The following is a 6,667-nucleotide window of genomic DNA, read 5'->3' on the forward strand; positions in this document are numbered from 1 at the left end:
ATCAGGTTCTAAGCTTTATCAGAAAATAACAAATAAAGGACACTGCTACATCATCCACAGACAACCAATCTGGTTCACTCAGACTGGGTTCCTTGTGGAAATTGTTAATATAATGTAAGACCATTAAACTCTATGTTACCAGCTTGGCTTATACCTCCAGCTAATATTAATTTGTCATAATGGCTCTTCTGAATGTCAAACATTGACCATTTCTATTGAGGAAACACCTAGATGGCCATGGCTGACTCTTGTTTTTACAACTTCTAATTGTTTCAGCAAGAGAGAGATCAGTGTGAGAATAACTCATTTTTATTACTAAAGGCACCTGAGAAGTGAAACATATGAGAGATGTCAACTAGTGTCATCACCTCTATTTTAGGCTACAACTAAAAAAATGCCACCTTTCCTGGTTTGTGAATTCAGCATTTTTTTCATTGTTAGTTTCTTTTATTGCTAGTGAGCAGATATCCCAATATTTTTCTTCACTAGCAATTATACTGTACCTGCTAAATTCTGCAAGCCAAGTCCTTCCTGAGAAGGTTACCAATTTAATTTTTGCAGAAAAAAAGTAAAACTCAAAGTAGATGTGATCATTATTTCAAATGCATACTTCTCACCAGACATTTTTGGAATGTCAATTTGATAAAATTCCTGCTAAAATTGTGCTATTCTAATAATCATCTCTAGCCAAACTACAGTTTAACAGTGACTGGGGTCACACATTGCAGTAAGTGATTCTATGTTACTTTTGGCTAAATGTAATGTGTGAATCCAGCCATTATGGTTTGTTAACAATGGTTTATGGTTTAATGTGAGGTATGAATCCAATTGTGGCTTCAAGAAACCTTGGTTAAACAAGCCAAGCTTTGATGTAATGTGTAATTCATTCATATACTACCACAAGATACATTTCTGATATCAAAATGAGAAGGCAGCAGAAATACATAGATGCAAATATAGTGTAAACAGCTATAACCAGATGAAAGAAAAGTAAATACTTTTTAAGTGTTATGATACAGGCAACATTGCATTGATAAATAAGCTAATAATAAAAGCTTCCATGTTTTTAAATCTGCATTTAAAAAAAAATTAAATGGAACTTGAAAAAAGACAGGATCATGGCTAACAACCTTAAAAGCTTTGTGTAGTAGCCAAAACATTTGCCAAAGGGGAAAACATAATTAATATTTTTTTCCCACAAGACTGCAACCTGTCAAGCAGACATTAGCCAGTACAGGGACCACTATGACAACTGAACCAATTAGCTGTATTTATTTATGAAATCTATATGTCCATTAAGGGCCTCTCCCTTCTGCTTCTGCCACAGTGTGGGGTCTCCGTTGTAGTGCTGATTAGGTATAAGGAGATAAGATTGTAGATGGATAGTCTTTGCTAGCTAAAGAGCTTTGCAAGCTCTCTGCATCTATACCTAATCTGTTGGGCTTGCATGACCGTGTCTGATTAGGGGAAGACTCTGAAGATTTCAAAGAGGAAAAAAGACTCGCTTGAGAATTACTACAAGGACAACCCTGAAAACACAATGCTTTGCTATAAATTTCCATGCAAGGGAAACCCAGTTAGCTTATGGCCTGGCCATAAGAAGTCACTTCGCCCTTCTCTGGGGCATCCTTGACATACAAACTTGACAAAATCAAAATCTCTTTCACTCAGACAACTAGCCTCCTTGAAGGACTGACCTTTTAGACACTGTTGGCTTCTTTGAAGAACTCTGATGTAAAACTGATCTGTGTTTGGAGTTCTGATAGAAGCTATCATTTTATCAGTCAAAATGAGACCAACTCATTCTATGCCCTTGAATTATGGGGTGAAAACATTTATAAAGTGTTGCTATTCCTCTTTAAGCCACCACATATTTTCTACATTGTATTAGATATGTATCGTACACAGGATCCCCAAACTTGGATCAAAAAGTCCATGCTACAGTACATAATCGTACTTCCCTGAGCTATATTTTTAACCAATGCAATGCTGCAGTTTGTAGAAATAAAAGTAATTTTCAGAGTAAGTGATGTTGAAATGCAGACTGCAAATACTTATGAGGAAATTAAAAATAAGTAAGACAGACTAAACCTGGCTCCTTTGCTGCTACATTACACTAGGGAAGGGAATCCAGTTTGTCTTGCAGCTGCTTGTACAGTTGATGTCATACTGTATCCTGATATTCAAGTGTTTTTGAAAAGAGAGGAATCATTGAACTGAAGAAGGGTGGGTGCTAAGTAATGCTATTTAAACCATTCCTATGCTTTGAAGATCATGTTAATTGCAGCTTTTCTTTAAATCTCCCAAAATTCTATAAGCAAAACAGTATACACTATTGCTTCATATCAATGGAATTTTAGGAAAACAGTTTCTCTGGAAGTTTCTTTTTTATATACTGTATATAATTTTATTGAAAGTTTTAACAATATAAGAACTAATGCAAACTAAAATAGAAGAAAAAAGAAGAAAGAGAAAAGGGAAAAATTAAAAAAAAGCTAAAAGTGCAGAAAGAAAGTACCGTTATACATTCTGGATAATTTTTATGGTATCATATACCAATGGTACATCATTTTATAAAAATTCTCCTTAAGATTATAACATACTGTAAATTTCAGTCACTTCAACCATTTTCCCATTTTCCCATTGTTCCATTTGTATATTATAACCAAAGATTTTGGCCAACTCCATACATCCTTTGACTTCTTCTTCTGTTTCAAATTTAAATAAAAAATTATACATTTTAACAATTACATGTTCATCATTTGTACACAATTCTATTTCAAATTCTTCTTAGATTGTTCAATACCATTGAATTCTTTTGTCTACTTTAAAACTTTCTAATAACTGCAAATAAGAAAACCATTGACAGCTATGTCCCTTTGTCATCAGTTGTTCTCTTGATTTTATTCTATATTTTCCTTGATAAAATTCTAGTATCTCACTATAGGTTAACCATTTATCTTTGTCTATTATTTCTTGTCTATAAAATGCTTCTTGTGCTGAGAGCCATGAAGTGTTTTCGAGTACAACCTGGGGTTATATCTATTCCATATTCTCATTAGGGCACATATAACGTAATAATTTTTAAAATCTACATTAACTTTGAATTTATCGTACCACAAGTATCCATGCTACCCAAATCTCAGGTCATGTCCTTCTAACTCTAAAAGTCTTTTATTTCTCAGCAACACCCATTCTTTCATCCAAACCAAACAACAAGCTGCAAAATACAATGTCAGATCAGGTAAATCCAACTGCTCTTTCCTTTGCATCTTGTAACACCTTATTCATAATTTATGGCTTTTTCCCTTGTCATACAAACTTAGATATATCTTTTTGCCATTGTTTAAATGGTACATCAGTTGTCAAAACAGGTATTGCCTGAAACAAGAACATAATTCTAGGCAGAAGTTTCTCTGAAAGTCTCAATATTCTGATTGTTTAAAACTCTCTGAATAAAATTTCTACTTGTGTATATAATGGCAAAGCTGATGAATGGAGAAATGGTAACATCCTCATTCCAATTTGTTGAGATCTGTTGAAAGAGATCTATGTGCATAAGCAGGCACATGCACAGATGACTGTGAATCTGGATGTTGTCTTTTCACACTCTGTTACTTTCAGTGGAATGCCCACATACTTGCATAGCTAGTCCAAGAGACATTTTAGGTATGGCTAAGTTAGATCAGAAGCTGACATTTAAAAATATATATATTAGAAATGACTATAACTGATGTATATTTCATCTTAAGTACTAAGGTTTTATCATGCCTATGTCTGTGTAGATATCACTATAATTTGCACAGTATGCTAAAGTGTAATCCATGATTTACAAACTGCAATGGACTGATTCATATAACATGCTAAGCCAAAAGCAAATAAATTTTACAGACTGGGTTCATGCAACATACTAACCCATAATGTGGTTTGCTTAGTTTTGATTTTGGATGTTGTAGAAGCCTAGCCATGGTGGTTTATAAACTATGATTTATAGTTTACCAAGTTGAGCAAACTCAAGCAATTGTGGTTCATTGTGTGTTATTCAGTAAGCCATAGCTTAGTGCCATATACCAACCCAGCAATAATGGCTTGGAACAATATGTGAATCTGGATGGTGTTCCTACTGAAAACGTGATCTGCTGAAACAGGAACAAGCCTGAGAACTCTTGCTTCTGGCTTCAGAGCAGACTTCAGAATTTCTTCTTTATTATTTTAACTAACCATGGTAAGTGTGAATACCATGAAAACTTTGATTTGGCAAATGAAGAAATCTGATAAGTGCTCTTCATCTACCCCAGTAGAAAAAGATATCAGCATAAACTTTGATGTCCCCACTGCTGAAACAGGATTGCTATGTTCCCTTTATTTAGTTTGTGCAGGGCATGATGTTAAAGGAAAACTCACTGGCCAGCTAAAAACTATCTCTTAATCCCTCTCCTGGAGGCCAGTGCCCAGAAATGGGAGGGGAAGGGACATGCCTGTACCAAAATGGGTGGTAAAGAGGGAACACATGGAAAAACAATGTCAGGTTAAGGGAAAATGCTACTTTCATACTGGAAACAATTATAGACAATTTAAGACTGCTTCTATATGGCTAGGAACTCGATGAAGACTAAGTCATGAGGACAGGGCAGAACAAAGACATTGCTGAGGCTTGTTGATGACATGCTTAGGGATGTGAGGAAAGGCACTATGTACAAGCCTGAATGGTTAAAGGGGATTTCAAGGATGCATTGTCACACTCAGTTTTATATATCTATCCTGAGAATTGTTCCATTGTTTATTACTTCGGAGGTAAGAAATCTAAAACTTCATTTGAGTGGAATAGTTGTTCTATCTTTGTTAGATAATACATAATCCTAGTCAGCTTTTATATACTGCACAGGAGATAGTGAAAAATGATTCCTGAACAACCTTATGAAACCAGCTGAACAACCTAGTTGTATAGCCTCAGTATATACTTTAGCTCATCATTTATTGGAAGTGTAAGAAAATGCTTGCCCATCATTCTACGGCATTTGCAAATTAAACTGAAAATTGTTTTGACTCAAGTGCAATGTATGTATAACATAAAAATATTCCCAAATAAACTAATAATGGTGCAGAAGGTAAATTATGGTGCAGAGAATGAAGTAAAGTAATTCTATGCAGTGCGTGGTGCATTCTGGTGCTTGGGGAAAATGGGAATGAGGATATCTGATTACTAATTAGAGTTTTATGTCAACTAGTGCGTGCATCACTATTCAATAGTAAGTCCCATTGAGCTCAATAAGCCATAGGCTGCAATTCTGTATAACACACATTGTAATATCAGCATTTGTGCTTTTCTACTGTGCCTGTGACAATTTTGACAGAACTGCACCCAGTGAAGACTTCTGCTGTCATAATCTCGGATGGTAATTTTGTTAATTTTTGGTAGCAACTATCACTAGAGATAAACAGGACTAAAAAATGAGGGGTTTCAGAGAATAATCGCATATAGTCTAAAACATGGTCATAGTAGCTGGCAGCACTTAGTTGATCCCTCCAAAGCTAAGCAGGGTTGGACCTGCTTAGATGGGAGGTTGTCAGGTTGTCTCTGAGCTGTAGGGTAGATTGGGAAATTTAAAAAAAAATCCAGAAGAATGAGGTAACAAATCACATCTATGTTTCTGCAAGAAAACTATGTAGCCATCCATGTAGATTCTTGGACTCAAGCTTGATTCACAAGAGGCTTTTCCTTTACCTTTTAGACCAAAACATAGCCAGGTGAGGGAGGGGCTGGTGGCTAATCCCAGGTCTTTCTGCTATTGCTCCCTGAAAGAGTTGTGTTGTAGTGGCCTAACTGAACAATAGTGCTAGTTTGCTATTCTACTGTGCTGTAAGTGCTTTAACTCTATGCTCCTTACTCATTTGGCACACGGCTGAAACAGTGAAATGGTGGAGTGATGGGATCCACTTGCCTCCTGAACAAAACATGGGGAAATTTGAAAATCAGCAATTGTTGTCTATATATCTGAAAGAGGAAAGGTCAACATTTTATATGAAAGTGCTGTTTGTGAGTCAACTCCCTTTGTGATTGTATGTTATTGTTTTAAAAAGAAAAGATTTATTCAGCTCAGATGATGACCGAATGGGGTGTAGAAGAATGGGCACAGGAAGGAATTTAGAGGTGACAGAACTTCTACAGCCAGACCCGCCCTGCCCTGCCCCACCATGATTCTTGCCAGCTATGATGTGCAAAAAAGTCAAAGGACTCTATCTGCTTATCACCCACTGCACACAAAAACTCAGGATAGCACCTGAGGTAGGAAAGGTCTAGCAGTGAAAATAGCAGAATTTATGCTACTGTGGTTTTCTGGTGACTCGGGGGTGGATGGATGGATAGCATTTTAACTTAGCTGTGGAGAAGATGAAACCTTGTACGTTCTCTTGGTTTCAGTAGGAGAGATTCAGGAATGTAATTGCATTTGCACAGAACACAGTGCTTTTATGCTTATTGATTAAAACAGAAAATTAAAATATTTCTACATTACCTTCTGGCACATTAAAGATGAACACAATTATTATAACTATGGTGCAGCCAGGTGATTTAAATGTAATCATCATAAAGAGTAGGGGGCTGTAAGTGGCTGTGTGCATTATTTTAGCTATGAACACACACACACACACACACGTTCTGAGCATA

This window comes from Candoia aspera, chromosome 7, assembly GCF_035149785.1.
Source record: "Candoia aspera isolate rCanAsp1 chromosome 7, rCanAsp1.hap2, whole genome shotgun sequence".
In the NCBI taxonomy this organism is placed as follows: Eukaryota; Metazoa; Chordata; class Lepidosauria; order Squamata; family Boidae; genus Candoia; species Candoia aspera.